We start from the raw sequence: 18,088 nt of genomic DNA on the forward strand, positions 1-18,088 counted from the left end.
GGCTAAACTTTAGCATTAGGAGCTGTTACAAGGGCAGTCTGCCCTGCCCTGTGTGGCTCAGTTGGTTGGGTGTTGTCCTGTGCACCAAAAGGTTACCAGTTCCATTCCCGGAAGGGCACTTTCCCTGGTTGTGCGTGCGATCCCTGGTAGGGGGCGTGCAGGAGCCAGTGCTCTAGCATTGATGCTTCTCTCTCTCTTTCTGCCCTTCTCCCTTCCTCTCTCTCTAAAAATCAATAAAAATATTTAAACCAACAAACAAAGGCAGATGGACTTGAAAAGTGAATTTTTCATGAATAGCTTTTTTTTCCCATGGGAATAAGGATATGTAAAGAAGGGTCAAAACTTGAAAAGAATTTGTCAAATTCTTTTTGCCACAAGTATGCTATGGTCAAAACAAACAAAACCCACCCAAAACAGAAACAAAAAGACAAAACAAAACTAGAATTGTAGAATTGTTGCTTAGAAGCAGCAATGACCTATGACCCAGTTTCAAGAAAAGTAGCATTCTACTGTTTTTAACTAGGTACAAATCGGCCCCACTGTATAATCAGGGGCTGAAATGATATCTTAGGTTTTTAAAATTTTCTAGGTCCATCCAATCACTCAGAAGCTGGTCAAGTGAAATATAAGCAACTCTATTCTGCCAGCCTAAAAACATGATTAGGAGCATGACTCAACAGGCAAATAATACAGGTCTAAAATATTAGTCAAAAACATTCTACATATAGGCTTTACTGCCATTGTACTCTGTGACCTTTAGCAATTATTTGCCATTGTGGGTCAAGGCTGGCTGGTTAAGGTCAGGGTCATTGAGCCAATGATCATATATGGTGGTTAGCTTTATACTAACCACCAAGGTCATAGTCAATAAAAAAAAATAAAAAAAAAAAACTTCAAAGAGAAAAACCTGTAGATGATATAAATGACTAAGCAGAACTTTATCATCTCACCAGGATGCTAAATAACAATAATTCAAAACACAAGGCTAACTTTTCAGTTATTGGTATGAAAGATAGGATCTAAATATTATTATCCTTTTGTGGTTGCTGTTTGCTCATCTGTAACAAAGTGGGGGAGAAAATCGTCAGACTCAAAGGATTGTTAAGATAAGCAACCTATAAACATGCCTGTCAAGTGCTCCTTAAGACAGAAATTGCTCTGTAAAAGTTCCTGTAATGATTCAGTGGCCTGGAACAATCCAAGTTCAGTTTCCCAGCCTACCCACATCCTTTTGTCATCAGGGAAGTAAATATTCGGGACACTGCTGACCTCTGAGAAGTCATTTTGTTTTTAAGGTGCTTGGATGGTAGAAAGAGGGAATGGCAACAACTTCTCATAGAGCCTTTCTCTTTTAAACCTTACCTAGGAGTCTTAAACTGAGAATTATGCCAGTATGAAATGGGAGAACTGAATGCAAACATCAGTATCGAACTATACATAAAAAAACAAATTGGCAATAATTAATAAATCTAAATTTATACTGATTTGTAAGGAGAGATGGCAATCAATTTACAATCCATCACTCTCTGATGCTGAGAAAATTAACTGGACAGCTCAAAATACTTTAAAGGTGACGTTCAGAAAATAAGACTCCCTGAGCCTCTGGGCTGTTGGCTTGGGACACTCCTGATGAAGAGGCAAACCAGCTACAGCTTGCCAAGAAGATCCTCAATCTCAGATAAGTCAGTATTACCCCTAGCCTGGAACAGCTTTAAAATGTCAAAGGTGGCTCTCAAGGGCTAGGATTCTTCTACCTTCCAAGGAAAAATTCTCAGCAACGTAAGTTAGGACTGGCAAAGTCATCCTGGAGCATCCCAGGGACCCACTGGACTTGGAGTAGAGAATGGAGGGACTAAGACTGGGGAAAAGCGTCTTAAATTACCTTGCTTTCCCGGCAGATTTCTGTAGGATTGGGGTTAACCTGGAATAGAAATAGCTGAGGCTTCCAAAAACACTTCTGAACACAGGACAAAAGGTGCCATTGTTGAGGACAGAGAATTAAAGCATTACTTATAAATTTCACAAGGCCAGTAAATGCCACCTGGAAATTCTGAAAAAAATTTTGTTAAATCAACTGACAGACTATATTGTTCTTTTATATCAAGAATCACTTGGGGGTGCTTGTTAAAAAGCAGATTCCTAAGCCCCACCTCAAACTCAAATCCCAACGACTGGAATCCAACGCATGAAATGAATTTCTAAGGAGCAACCCAGTTGACTTGGATGATCCATATTAAGGCAGGAGAATTATTATGTCTATGTAGTCCATTAGAAATTTAAAGACACTCACAGATTAGGGATTTGCATATTTTCGCTAAAATGTTTAAGTACTATAAAAATGAAAACAATACTTCTTGTGATGAGTTCTTAAGAAACATTTCAGTTTATTCTGCAACATATAATGGATACCATTATTAAAATATAATTATGAGTATAACACTATTGGGAAAATATCAACTATGGTTCACAAAGAAATATTGCCTTTATTTTGTCACCAAAAATAAGTATGCTATTAGAGGAATTTATAATTTTTTTAAATATCAGTCATTTGGCTACAGGAACTTATTAAACTGTTAAACCCCTCCCTTATCCTTTTACTCATCAGAATTTCTGTGATAAAGGTTTATTTTTTATTATTTTTTAAACTATAAATTGTAAACCATTGCAACTAGTGATTAGGCTGATTATGAATTTATATCAAAGTTATAAATTCCTAAAAACATGTTTCATTAGAATTAGTAAGGCAGTTTTAACTCTAATAGATTAAATAGCCTCTGCAATAAAGCTTTGTTTACTTCTATTAAGGATTTTTTTTGGGGGGGTGCAAAACAATTCAGTTGTAATGCATTCTCTTAAGAAGCAAAAACCACAAAACAAAAACACAGTTTCTGAAATACATGCTACTGCAAAGCCGTAAACCAATGTTGCATGGTGATGTGACAAGCGTCACATTTCTTTTCTAGAAGGATTTTATTTTTTCTCTCATAAACTTCCCTTTCCCAAATCACGTCTATAATTATTTTGCAAAATGTGGTTTGCCGTTTCTGAAGAGTCAAACACTCTTTTTCTTCCTCGCCCAAATCACATATTCGTTGAGGCTGAACACTGAATGGAAATAGAACTTGAGAGGCAGGCTTTATTTGTAGCACGTTGTCTCTACTAAGGGTTGTCCCCTACCCACGCTCCATCCTAGGGCTCCCACTGAAGTGTACATGTTATGTTTTAACAGATGGGCCAGCTGGCGGCTGCTGGGCTGTAAAATAGGAACGTGGAATCTGCACCAAGTGATATTGAACTGAATGCTTGTAAAGTTCATGGACATACACTGACCCAGACAGACCAGGCAGATCCAGACATGCTTACACACACTCATTATACACCCCACAGATCAGAGGGTCCATCTCACCACCCAAGGGAAGTTCAAGGTTGCTTCCTTCTCCATATATTTCTACTCCATTCACCTATCTATTTTATACACACACGCATGTACATACACACATATGCACATCTACATATGCATGTACACACATGGATAGCTATATATCTGAACATTTTTATGTATTTTCAAAGATCAAAATATCCCCAAATTCCAGACCCGAGTCTCCAACCCAAGTACTCTCAATTAGCTCTTTTTCACATCACATAAGAATTGCAAGGAAATATTGTATTCAATTCTGTTTAGTCCACACATAATATAAAACACATGTATGTAACTGCCCTCAGAAAAACTAGCTGCTTTTACTCCTTATTAGGGTTTAAAAAGAAAAAAAAAAAAAGTCTGTCCCCGACTGAGTCACAAGTGTCAGGTTTAACCTTAAATCCTGTTGTCAGTTCCTGTCACAACTTCATCACTTAAACACAAGGTGCTCAAGCCAACACCGACCAGCCTGGTGGCTCTTTTCGCGATCTGGTCTGGTATTCTCGGGGCTCTGGGCACCGGGGCAGACAGTAGCTGCCCCCTGGTCCTAACGACGTCTTCCGACACACCTTGCAGGTGCTGTCGAGTCTGAGCACCTCGCGAGGGATGCGGATTCAAGTGCCAGTAGCAAGTAATTACTCCCCAAAGTTTAATATCCGCACTGTCCTTTCCTTTCAAACACTGCAAAGCCCTGAAGCCCCAGCTACAGAACCGGGCCGGTCGCTGAAGTTCTCCGACCGCTGGAGACCCACCGCAACCCGACGATCAGCTGGGGCTACAGATCAGAAGCGGATGCGGGCTTGTCACGCCGCACCACCCCGTCGGCAAGCCACCTAGGCACCTGGGCACAGAGGCCACCCAGGCCGGCGTGTCGCGCCGCCGCAGGGAGCCAAGGGACGCGCCCCTGGGCCCACCTCACGGCGACAATTACAACGCGCCAAGTTCGCGGAAACGCGGAGTCGCGTCCCGGGCGAGTTGCGACGCTCCAAAACAAGAAGTTCGGGAGTCGGGATTCTGGCACCCAGTAAATCCCTCCCAGCCCCGACCGGCCCACAGCGGCCACCCCCGGACGGACGGACCAACGCGCAGGACGCGTCCAGTCCCCAGCTCGCGAACAGCTCCGAGAGGAGCCGCTCGCCTGCGCGCCGAGCACTCACCCTGGTCGCCGAGTCCCGATCGAAAACCAACGCCTCTGCTGCGGGTCTTGATTCCCAAGTTGCCCCGAAACAGTGACTGCTGTCGCCCTAGCGGACCGGGGCAGATCGGCTCAGGCAGGCACCTCAGAACGAAGACAAGCCCGGCGGCCGCCCGGCTCAGCAGCCCCCAGAGCGCTCTGACAATTCATGGACCTGCTCAGCGAATGAGGCGGACGGACCGCGGGGGCTGAGGAGACCCGGCTCCAGAGGGAGGCGGGACCGGCCGGGGGGCGGGGCCAGCCTAGGGTCGGCCCGCAGGGCGGGACGCCCCAACCCGAGACTGGTGGATCCCGCAGCCAATCGCAGTGGCGCCAGGGCCAGGGGAGGCAGAGGGCGGTGCTGAGCCCGGGACTCCGCCCCGCCGCCACGGCCCAATCGCCGCAGCCGAGGACTGGAGGGCAGACCCCGGGCGGCTGGCAAGTTGGTTGTGGTAAAGGGCCTGGGTAGTGGGGGTGGGTGCGGCTGTGGCTGGACCCAGGTCCCTCTGAGGGAAGTGGCTGGACCCCGGTCCCTCCGGAGGCCAGTGGCGGCTCGGAAGGTTGAGAAAGGCCCGGAGCCTCCGTGAATCTTTTCGCTGTGTTGCGAGAAACCCAACCGCAGCGCGGCCCAGACCGACTAGACAACACCCACACCTGGCGCCTGCAGGAGGCGCGGAACTTGGCGGCTTCAAAGCAGCCCCAGCAGTCCGGGGAAACCAACACCCAAAGAGGGTGAGTCCCGGGCCGGGTCACCCAGCCACCCGTGAAGGCCTGGGCTCGGAACTGGGAGCTGCGGGCTCCCCGGAAAACATTCCCATTGAGGTCTGGTGGTTATCCCCGAAACAAAACTCCGACACCTCAAGTTCATTACACGTCCCTCCACACGCCTGCCCGCCACACCGCCGGCAGCGGGGACCTCACCAGGCACCCAGGTTCCCTTCTCGACACAAGGCGCCCGGCACTCTCGTCCCTCGGGGCTAAAGGGAGGCTCGGGCACTCGATGCCACCCGCAAGACCCTCCTTCCACCCGCAAGACCTTGCTTCGGGTCCAGAGGTCCTGCGGGACTGGCATCCGCAGGGTGGCTCCTACTGCTTCGGTCCACCCGAGGGGCCAGAACTGCCCATCTTCGAAGGCAGGAACGCCTCCGAGCGTCACATCTGTTCCACTCTACACGTTCGCCTCCCTTTCCCTTCGAGAGTCCCCGCACCTAACTCAGAGACCTCCGTGGTGGCGGGTGTGCGGGGCGTCTGAGCTCCGCGGGTCAGTTGCCGCTGAGCAACCCCGAAGAAGCCTTGTGAGTTCAGCCCTTGAGCTGGTTTTAAAGTTTGTGGCTGCAGCACCCAACGGGGCTGTGGGTATAGTAAAAAAGCAAAGGGTTGGCTGTTGCTTTCCAATCTGAAGCATAGGCTGTTAGTAAGCCCTGAACTGTAAGCTGTGGATGGGTAGTGGCCTCGGTGTGCCTGGAACCGCATCTTCCATAGGTAGACACCCAACCAATGTTAGTGAAATGAAGGTATACATGGCAGGAAAAGGGTCAAGCCAGCTTCCTGGTGTCCTGACACACACCTTCAGTGTGGGTAACTATTCAGGAAATATGTGTGAGGGAATATGGATCTCCACAGGTATTTATTTCAGTGGCTGCCTGGCCCCTATAAGGACCTGCCTGCATTATAACTCACCTCTCATGTGCAGGTTCTGATGAGGGTCATTGGCAAGAAAAAAGACAAACAGCACCTGGCTAAAATGGAGTGAAATGGTCCCTTCCAACAGGGAAGGCTGCAGCTCTGAAGGTGAGCTCTGGTTTGGATTGTATTTCAAATTGTGTCTCCTCAGCTCCCTGTCTCAATAGGGGAAAGGTCCATAAATAGGGCAGGCTGTCAAAAGGTCAAGAAAATCAGAGTCACCCGGCTGGTGTGGCTCAGTGGTTGAGCATTGACCCATGCACCAAGAGGTTACCAGTTCAATTCCTGGTCAGTGCACATGCCCAGATTGTGGGTCTGATCATCAGTGAGGAGCATGCAGGAGGTGGCCAATCAATGTTCTCTCTCATCTATGTTTCTATCTCTCTCTCCCTTCCTCTCTCTCTCTAACATCAATAAAGAAAGAAAAAAAAAATCAGAGTCTGGACAGTTTTTAGTAGGCCCTGGAAGTTTGATTAGTGATGCAGAAATTGTGCAAATTTAAACCCTCATCCAGTGAATCAAATGACTGGTACAGGCAAGGTAGATCATTCAGTTCCAACAGTTGCTTAGTGCTGAGTGGCCTGGGAGAATGGCCTTTGTCAACAAGAAATTAGATGTAGACCACATGAATTAAATATATACCAGGTCTCTGCCCAGGTCAGGTTTGGGGGTGAAGGGAAAAATACATTTCTTGGCTTTTTTCTTCCACTCCTGGATATAACTAGAGAATAAGTTTGCCATCCGTTTTTATCATATTAATATTCTATGAAGGTTTTTTACAGATACCAATGATTATTTTAAAAATCACCTTGGTAATAGGACCCAAACACTGGCTGTTCAATGTACTTGCTATAGTACAGTATTTCTATGAGATTATGAAAAAAAAAATAGGACCTTTAAAAAAATGTATTGAGAGAGAGAGAGAGAAAAACAGCAATTTGTTGTTCTACTTATTTATGCATTCATTGATTCTTGTATGTGCCCTGACTGGGAATCAAACCGACAACTTTGGCGTATTGGGACAACACTCTAACCAACCAGGGCTGAAGTTTCTTTTTATGAAAGAAGCTATAACTAAACAAGTAACTTTCATGCCTCAATTTCCAAAGTTTTCTGTTTGTTTCACATACAGTCAGCCCTCATTTATCATGGTTAATCAGTTCCAGACTCTACCGCAATAAATGAAATTCCGCCAAGTAGGATTCCGTATTTATATACAGTCGTCCCTTGCCACTTTGCGCTTCGACTTTCACGGCTTCACTCTATGGCGGTTTTTCAAATGCTATACTATATTTGATAAAACCGCGGTAGAGTGAAGCCGAGGAAAGTCGAAGCACAAAGCGGCAAGGGACGACTGTAGACATGAATGTGTATGGGCTCTTGGATAAGTAACTGGTCTCATTGTCTCTTATAAAGTGGATGACATGGAAAAGACAGAGCACGACTAGATTGAGTTCGTATTTCCACACTATCTTCTGTTGTAATTGGTGTTTTACAAGAGCTTATCACTGGGACACAGACTTATTCCTTTGGTTGCCAGTCCCCCTGACAATCTCTTGAGTTTGGGCCATCCCCATATTCTACAAGGGAAAATGAGATCTGTTGCTTCTCCAAGAGCTCAATATAGTCCTATCTGTGTGAAACAAAGGGAAAAACTATGGGAATCTGGATGTGAAAGTCATGTTTTGTTTTACCTGTTATCCCAAAGGAATTTTTTTACCCTTAAAGGATTAGCAATTTTTGTGGAATGGCTTAGGAATAACATCGAGGAGGGACCATGAAAGCAGGGCTGGTCCCTTTGTACATAGTGAGCAAATTGGCCTTCAGGCACTCTTACCTATCTCTGACAGGAAAACAAAATTTTGAAACCTAAAGTTCAGTAGGGCATGACTGATAGGAGCCCTGGGTTCTAATGTGAGTAGCAGCCATGGTGAGTGCTTCTAGCAGTCACTTAACCTCTGTATATCCTTGCGTCTTTGACCCATAAAACAGCAATGGCAGAATAAGTCCACTGAGTTTATCTGTTTAAGGGGGACACAGTATAATAGCTACAAAGCACTTCAAAGGCATGGCATTTATAGCTGTACTGACTGCTGAAAAGGAGAACAAAATTATGTTGAAATTGGAAAATAGTGTGATCTGAACAATCCCTCTTTATGCTTGCAATTTCTATTTATTTTAATCTCATTGGATTATTGTCCTTTCATTCTATAAAGGAAATGGGAGAAAAGGGCCCTCACAATTTTTATTCTTTGATTCCAAATGTTTTGGAAGCTTTACTTAACTGAATAGTGCTTTTCTTTTCCTATTTCTACCACCTTTCTCAACATATATTCACTTTGAAAATTATTCAGAATTTGAACAGGTTGAGCTAAAGATCTTAGGAAAGAAATGCAATCAGAAGCAGCAGATTCTAATACCAGCTATGCTATGAGTTCATTCTAAGACCTTGAGCAAGCCATTAACCTTCCCTTACCTTAGTTTTCCATCTGTGAAACTGTAGTGATATTTCTGATTAACTTCACAGAGGTAGGAGAGATAACTCATGATAAGGTACTTGGAAATACTAATTGCTGTTCAAGTTACAAAATACCAGGTAGGTGTTTTTGCCAAATTAAAATATGGTGTTTACACCACAACTAGAAAATATTTTTGTAATGGAGAGATTACTCTGGCACAATATCTGCAACCAGGGTGATACCACTCACAAAACAGATATCTCATTGCATTCGGATGACAATGCAACTGCCCCATATGAGAGTCATATTGTCCCAAGTTCAACTAAATAAAAATATGATAACAAAAATGGATGGGGTCCTGGCCGGTTTGGCTCAGTTGTTAGAGTGTCGGCCCGTGGACAAGAAAGTCCTGGGTTCGGTTCTCGCTAAGGGCACATACCTCAGTTGCAGTTTGTCCCAGGCCTCAGTTGGGGTCGTGTGGTTGGCAACCACTCGATGTGTCTCTCTCACATGGGTGTTTCTCTCTTTCTCTCTTCCCCCTTCTCTCCCTCCTGCTCTATCTGAAGATAAATGCAAAAATGTCCTCGGGTGAGGATAAAAAAAAAAAAAAAATGGATGGGGAAGGAAAGCTTCTATGTCACAAAAATGTTGGATTTTTCTTCTACACGCCCCAGAAGAAAAACTACTGTACATTGAACTTAAAAATGGATGCCACTATGTGAAAACAAGTCTGATGAAAGTCTAGAATGATCTTGGGAAAATGGCCTGATATAAAACTAGACAAATTAGTCAGAAGTCCACCAGAAGAGATAAAAAAAATACTCTTAATTCATAACAAAAAGGACAATCAAGTGCTCAGGGTGGAAAATGGACTTCCAACTTAAGTTAAAAATAAGAGTAGGGGACTTCCAGTAGAGATGGTGGCATAGGCAAACGCGGTATCGCCTCCTCCCACAACCACATCAAAATTACAACTAAACTATAGAACAAACATCCTTTAGAACCACCTGACATTGAGCTGAATGGAAGTCCTACAACTATGAAATTAAAGAAGCAGCCATACCAAGACTAGTAGGAGGGGTGGAGGCATGGACAGCCTGGTTCCACACCCACGTGTGGCGGATAAAAATCAGGAGGACACCTTGGCTGGGAAGGTCCTCCCTGAGGAGTGAGGGGTCCCCGTCCCACAGCAGGCACCTAGCTCAGGGTTCCAGTGCCAGGAAGAGAAGTCCCCATCACTTCTGGCTAGAAAAACTAGTGGAAACTGAGGCTGAGGGAGGCTGAGGCTTCTGGAGCCCCAGGAAGCTCCTCTTAAAGGACCCGCGCATGAACTTACTCGGACTCACTCCTTCTGGGATCCAGCATTGGGGAGACAGCTTGAAAGGCACCAGAGACATACGGGGAAGAACTGAGTTGTTTGGCATAGGGGTGAGGACTGGAGAGGCAGCTTACTCCTGGACAGACATGCTGGTGGAGGCCATTGTTCCTTTGGTGAGCTCTTCCCCCAAAGGGCAGGCAGACATGCACTGTATCTGGCACTCCAGCAACCTGGCTCACACTGTTTGCCCTGCCCTGATGATTCTCTGAGGCCCTGCCCCACCCAACTTTCAGGCCCACCCAAGCTGTTCCCAGTAGCTTTACCATAGGATTGGCCTGTTTGGGCTCCTGCTTCAGATTTTCCTAAATTCTTTCAAACAAGCAGCATCTGGCCACAGAAAGCCTCATACCTCTCGCTAAGTGGCCCCAGCCCTGGCAATAGAATCAGCCTGCCTTGGTTCACAGCTTAGCTTCACCTGGGTACCTCCAAGCCCAGCACAAGAAGCAGCCATCTGCAGATCACTTTGTAGCTCATGCCTAGTGGCCCCAGATAGAACACAGGCAGTGGCTGACCTTGCCCCAGAGCCAGCACATCCAGTGGACAGCTTCAGACCACGTTGAAGCACTACCACCCAACCACCTCCACAAGTGACACACTCAAGGACTGGACTCATGGGGTACCAGAGCCTTGCTGAAGTAAGCCTTGCTCTGTGTGGTGAGCTCCTGCACAGCTGATCATCCAAGGTAGTCAGAGGTTGGGTTAGTGGGCACAGCCCGTCCTTGCAGCTGATCAGCCTGAGTAAAACCCTCCCACTGATGTGCCAATGGCAATAAAGACTCAATTACAACAGAAAGGTGTAAAGCATGAGGAATGCACTTCAAGAGTCTAGCTGGGTGATCAGGGAGGCTATGCCACTAGACAGGGCACTTACTACAACAGGCCACCCTAGGAAGCCTAGGAGACATAGAAACTCTACCTAATACATAGAAACCAACACAGGGAGGCAGCCAAAATGAGGAGACAAAGAAACATGTCCCAAATGACAGAATAGAACAAAACTCCAGGAAAAGAACTAAATGAAATGGAGATAAGCAATCTAACAGATGCAGAGTTCAAAATACTGCTTATAAGGATGCTCGATGAACTTAGTGAGGGCCTCAAGAACATCATAAAGAACAAGTCAGAAATAAAGAATACACTAATTGAAATAAAGAATAATTTACAGGGAATCAATAGTAGAGTAGGTGAAGCCAAGAAGCAACCAATCAATTTGGAATATAAGGAAGCAAAAAACACCCAATCAGAACAGCAAAAAAAGAATAAAAAAATGAGGGTGGTATAAGGAGTCTGTGGGACAACTTCAAGCGTACCAATATTCTCATCATAGGAGTGCCAGAAGGAGAAGAGAGAAGGCAAGAAATTGAAAACCTATCTGAAAAAATTATTGAGAGGAATTCTGGTCAAGATGGCAGCATAGGTAAACGCAGTATCGCGTCCTCCCACAACCACATCAAAGTTACAACTAAACTACAGAACAACCATCATTCAAAACCGCCCGAAATCAAGCTGAATGGAAGTCCTACAACTACGAAATTAAAGCAGCAGCCACATCCAGACTGGTAGGAGGGGCGGCGGCGTGACAGGCTGGTCCTACACCCAAGTGTGGTGGATAAAAATCAGGAGGATACCTCGGCTGGGAAGGTCCTTCCTGAGGACTGAGGTGCCCCACTCAGGGTTCCAGTGCCAGGAATAGAAGTCCCCATCACTTCTGGCTGGAAAAACCAGTGGGAACTGAGGCTCAGGGAAGCTGACACGGCTGGAGCCCCAGGCAGCTCCCTAAAGGGCCCACGCACGAACTTACTGGACTCTCTCCCTCTAAGCTTGAAAGGCACCAGAGTCATACAGGGAAGAACTGAGCTGTTTGGCACTAGAGCGAGGGCTGGAGAGGGGGCTTTCTCCGGGACCAACGTGCTCTCAGAGGCCTTTGTTCCTTTGGTGAGCCCTTCCTGGGGGCGGCAGACAGTCGCCATATCTGGGACTCCAGCAACCTGGCTCACACTGGTAGCCCGGCACTGGTGACTCCCTGAGGCCCCGCCCCACCCCACCCCACCCAACTTTCAAACCCACCCAACTTTCAAACCCACCCAAGCTGTTGCCACTTGCTTAACCATAGGATTGGCCTGTCTTGGATCCTGCTTCAGGTTTTTCCTAAATTCTTTCAAACGAGCAGCATCTGGTTTCAGTGAGCCCCATACCTCTCATTAAGTAATACACTGAAACAAACAGAGGGAGGCAGCCAAAATGAGAAGACAAAGAAACAGGTCCCAAATGAAAGAACAGAACAAAACCCCAATAAAAGAACTAAGTGAAATGGAGATAAGCAACCTAACAGATACTGAGTTCAAAATACTGCTTATAAGGATGCTCAATGAACTTAGTGAGAACCTCAGTGAACTTAGGGAGGGCCTCAAGAGCATAAAAAAGGACCAGTCAGAAATCATGGATACACAGTTAGAATTGAAGGAGGCATTAACTGAAATAAAGAAGAATTTACAAAGATTCAATAGTAGAGTACGTAAATCCAAGGAGCAAACCATCGATTTGGAATATAAGGAAGCAAAAAATGCCCAATCAGAACAGCAAAAAGAAAAAAGAATCCAAAAAAATGAGGATAGTGTAAGGAGCCTCTGGGACAACTTCAACGTGCCAACATTCGCATCTTGGGGGTGCCAGAAGGAGAAGAGCGAGAACAAGAAATCGAAAACCTGTTTGAAACAATAATGGCAGAAAACTTTCCTAACTTGGTGAAGGAAACAGACATACAAGTCCAGGAAGCACAGAGAGTCCCAAACAAGATGAACCCCAAGAGGCCCACACCAAGACACATCATCATCAAAATGCAAAAGGTTCAAGACAAAGAGAGAATCTTAAAAGCAGCAAGAGAAAGGCAGCTAGTTACCTACAAGGGAGTTCCCATTAGGCTGTCAGCTGATTTCTCAAGAGAAACTTTGCAGGCCAGAAGGGAGTGGCAAGAAATATTCAGAGTGATGAAAAGCAAGAACCTACAACCAAGATTACTCTATTCTACAAAGCTGTCATTCAGAATTGATGGCCATATAAAGAGTTTCCCAGACAAGAAAAAGTTAAAAGAGTTCATCACCACCAAACCGTTATTGTATGAAATGATGAAGGGTCTTTTTGAAGAAAAAGATAATATATGAACAAACAAAATGGCAATGAATACATATCTATCAACAATGGAATCTACAAACAAACAGGTAGAACAGAAACATTCTCATAGATACAGAGAACATTTTGTTGGTTGCCAGATGGGAGGGGGGTTGGGAGAATGGGTGAAAAAGGTGAAGGGATTAAGAAGTAGAAATTCATTGCTAGACTGACAAACCTCAAAGGGAAAGGGGGGGGGAAGAAATAAACCAAAGAACTTATATGCATAACCAATGGACATAGACAATAGTGTGGGAAAAGGTGGGAAGGGGGCGGGAGTGGGGAGGAGGGGGTCAATGGGGGAAAAATGTGGAACATCTATAATACATTTTACATCCAACAATAATGATTTAAAATAAATAAATAAATAAATAAATAAATAAATAAATAAATAAATAGGAAAAAAAGAAAAAAGAAAAATAATTGAAAGAAAATTTCCCTAACTTTGTGAAGGAAACAGACATACAAGTCCAGGAAGCAGAGAGTCCCAAATAAGATGAACCTAAAGAGGTCCACACCAAGACATGTAATCATCAAAATGTCAAAGATTAAAGAGAAAGAGAGAATCTTAAAAGCAGCAAGAGCAAAGCAGTTAGTTACCTACAATGGAGCTCCCATAAGGCTGTCAGCCTATTTCTCAAAAGAAACTTTGCAGGCCAGGAAGGAGTGGCAAGAGATATTCAAAGCGATGACAAGCAGTGACCTACAACCAAGATTACTCTATCCTGCAAAGCTATCATTTAGAATCAATGGACATATCAAGAGTTTCCCAGACTAGAAAAAGCTAAAGGAGTTCATCACCACTAAACCATTGTTATATGAAATGTTGATGGGTCTTCTTGAAGAAGAAGATAAAAAAACATGAACAATAAAATGGCAATATGTACATATCTATCAACAATTGAATCTACAAATGAACAAGCAGAACAGAAACAGACTCATAGATACAACAAACTTTTTGTTGATTGAAAAAGATGAAATGATTAGGAAGTACAAATTGGTTATTAGACTGATGAACTTCAGATGGAAGGGGGGAAGTGGGGCGAGAAGAGAGAAACCAAAGAGCTTACATGCATATATGCATAACCAATGGACACAGACAATAGTGTGAGGAAAGCAAGAGGGGGCTGTGATTGTGGAGGAAGGGAGTCAAGGGGGAAAAAAGAGGGACATCTGTAATACATTCAACAATAAAGATAAATTAAAAAAGAGTAGGGTGTTCTAAGCAACAGGACAAAGAATATGGGCTCTAGAAACAATATAGACTGAGGATTAGACTTTGCTTCCAATGCTCCCTAACTGTGAGTTAAGTTGGATAAGTTGCTTAGCTTTTTCAAGCCAAATGGGGTGGGAAGTGGAAGGTGATCAGGTTTTCCTCCTTGGCTTGTTATAAATCTCAAGCAAGAAGCTGTATGTAACTCCTAGTACAGGATCTGGCTCATAGTGGGCCTTCTGCTGAAAATAATAACCCTAACAGTTATTGAACACTTACTGTGTGCTGTGCACTGTTCATCTAATGACTCACTTGATCCTCATGACCATCCTATGATATTGCTGCTATCTCTTCAGAGTTTCTGTCTATGTATAAGAACTATTCTATTGGTATTGGAGATATTTCAAGAAATTTAATTTTTTTATAGTCAACTACTTTCTTGAACACATTAAGAAAGAAAATAGCTTTTTTTTTTTTTGCTAACCCTCACCCGCGGATATATTTTCATTGAGTTTTAGAGATAGTGGGAGGGAGGAAGTTGAGTGGAAAAAGAAAGAGAGAGAGACAGAAACATCAATGTGAGAGAGATACATCAATTGGTTGCCTCCCATAAGTGACCCAACCATAGCCAGGGATTGAACCTGCAACCCAGATACATGTCCTTGACCAGGAATCACACCAGTGACCCTTTGGGGTGTGGTACATTGGCCAAAGCTCTAAACTTTGAGCACACTGGCCAGGACAAGAAAATAGCATTTTAAACTAGGATTGCCTTGCTTTCATGTGGGGAGATCTAATCTTTTCTGGTACCAAGGAAATCAGCACTTGGTAGCACATACATTACAACAAAGTAAATGAGGGATTCAGAATTTGGGCCATAGAAAACAGGTAGTGCTTCAATACCTCAAACCTCTTTCCAGGTCTCAGACTGTAAACTCTGATGTGGCCTTCTAAATAACATCTGGATTTGGGGTTTAATGGAAGTTAGTTTCATTGAGGCAACAATATGGGAATTATAACTGGCTAGCTAAAAAAAGAGGGAAAAGAGGATTATCCCTTAGAAATGAATTGTATCACTAGTTATTATGAATAGCCCAAATTATGACAGATTCACATGTAAGCATGCCAGGGAAAAGTAGCTACAAGCTATAATACACACAATCATTTATTACCTAAGAGAATTTAGGTGCTAATGTGGTTGTTATTACATCTGTGAAATTCTGACAACTACAAAGGATTATGAGATATAGAGGCATATAAAACATAACACAGGGAAATGATTTTGATTATGTATCATTTATATATAGCATTTCATTTTACATTTTCAAATTGTTTTTCAGTCATTGGTTTATTCTTCACAGCACACCTGTGGAGTACATCCGTGCTGTTATCCTCTGTTCACAGTTGAGTCAACTGAGACGGAAAGAGGCAAAGTGTTTTTTTCCAAGAGCACAACAGGGTCAGGGTGAGAAATTGTGCATTCAGTCAATCCGGAGTCTATTCAGCACCTACTCTTGGCAAGGCACCATGTTCTGTGGTGCACAGAGGTGGCTACTGTATGCATGGCCTCTGCTTTGCAGGAGCTTGCAGTCTGTTGAGGCAATGAGTGGTTCATGGGTTACATTTCCAGGAGTGCTCTAGACAGCAAGGACGAGAGATTAGAGGAGGAGAAGGTGAGTTTCCTAAGATTCGTGGAGACAGTGGGATTTGAGGCCCTTGAGAGACAGGTAGAATTTTGGCAAATGGAAGCTGAAAGGTGGTGGGCATAGCACAGACAGAGACATGAACTTGGGCAAATTCAAGATGTATTGGACAATGACTATAGCAGGGCAGTTGTGGAAAAAGGACTAGACCGTGGAGAGGAGCAGATTTTCCAGAACACTGAATACCCAGCTGAATATACAGATTTTAACCTGTGGGCAATGGGGACTGGACTCATCTCTGACTTCTCCCATTCACTCATTAGTCTAACGTGCACCAAGGACTATGCTTAGTCTCTAGGTGTTTTCCCATACATTCGGTTTTCTAAACTTCATATCATTCCAGAGATACATATTATTACCCCTCCTTAAATGAGTGAAAAAACTAAAGGATTTAGAGATTCAGACTTGCCCATGATCATGTAGCTAATAACTGGTAGGTGTGGAATTTGAAGGAGCAATCTTCACTTGCTCATGGAAAGTTAAGGGAAGAATGAATGCAGATTCTGTACAGTGTGTTCAGGATGCCCATCTAATAAATGCTCCTCACCCTAGCTTAATGTCTTTCCAGAAACAAAAAGTAAATCAAAGAGAAATAAAATTAATTTATTAATATAGAAATTATTTTATGTCTAAAGTTGTCAGCTCCAAGTCAAAAAGAAAGACAAAGGGTATCTTTTCATTTCCTCTATACAGTTAACAATAAATGTGAGCATTTTGGTAACTTTAATTTTGTGAGTATTAAATTTTTTTCACTTTTCAATTATAATTGGCACACAATATTATATTAGTTTTAGGTGTACAACATAGTGATTACACATTTATATAAGTTATGAAGTGATCACCCTGATAAGTCTAGTACCCATCTGACACCATACAAGTTATTGCAATGTTATTGACTATATTCCCTATGTTGTACTTTGTATCCCCATTACTGTTTTTATAACTAGCAATTTGTACATCCTAATCCCTTCTCTTTTTTCACCCTTCCCCTCCCATCTGGAACCATCATTTTGTTCTCTGTATCTATGAGTTTGTTTCTGTTTTGTTTATTTTGATTTTAGCTTTCACATATAAATGAAATTATATGGTATTTTTCTCTCTTTGTTTGACTTATTTCACTTAACATAACACCCTCTGGGTCCATCCATGATGTTGAAAAGGGCAAGATATCTTCCTTTTTATGGCTAATATTTCATTGTATACATGTACCATCATCTTTATGCATTTGTCATTGGACACTTAGATTGCATCCATATCTTGGCTACTGTAAATAATGTTTTAATTAACATAGGGGTGCATATGTCTTTTTGAATTAGTGTTTTGGATTTCTTTGGGTAAATGCCCAAAAGTGGGATTAATGGGTCAAATGGTAGTTCTGTTTAATTTTTTGAGTAAGATCCATACTATTTTTCACAGTGGCTTCACCGTTCTGCATTCCCACTAACAGTGCAGGAGGGTTCCTTTTCTCCGCCTCTTCACCAATACTTGTTGTTTGTTGATTTATTGATGATAGCCATTCTGACAGGTGTGAGGTGGTAATCTCATTGTGGTTTAATTTGCATTTTCCTGATTATTAGTAATATTGAGCAAGTTTTCTGTTGTCCTCTTTGGAGCAATGTTTATTCAGGTACTCTGCACATTTTTAAATTGGATTGTTTGTTTTTTGGTATTAAGTTGTATGAATTTCTTATATATTTTGGATATTAACCCACTATCAGATGTATCATTAGTGAATATCTTCTCCCACTCAGCATGTTATCTTTTATTTTGTTGATGGTTTTCTTCACTATGCAAAAAATTTGACGTGGTCCCATTTGTTTATTTTTTTGTTTGTTTCCCTTGCGCAAGGAGGCATATAATAAAATAGTATTAAGAGTGATATCAGTACAGTT

General features: G+C 43.2%; 1 protein-coding gene across 1 annotated transcript in view; it reads right to left on the bottom strand.

The window, feature by feature from the left end:
• The window catches only part of MARCHF3 (membrane associated ring-CH-type finger 3), a 134,962-nt gene extending 130,194 nt beyond the window's left edge, over positions 1-4,768 (bottom strand). Inside the window, exon 1 of the mRNA XM_036280663.1 lies at positions 4,576-4,768. The gene's annotated coding sequence lies outside the window, so the exon portion shown is untranslated. The remainder of the gene's footprint in view (positions 1-4,575) is intronic.
• Positions 4,769-18,088: the final 13,320 nt, after the last annotated feature.

Source organism: Molossus molossus, unplaced genomic scaffold (genome assembly GCF_014108415.1).
Source record: "Molossus molossus isolate mMolMol1 unplaced genomic scaffold, mMolMol1.p scaffold_m16_p_3, whole genome shotgun sequence".
Taxonomy (NCBI): Eukaryota; Metazoa; Chordata; class Mammalia; order Chiroptera; family Molossidae; genus Molossus; species Molossus molossus.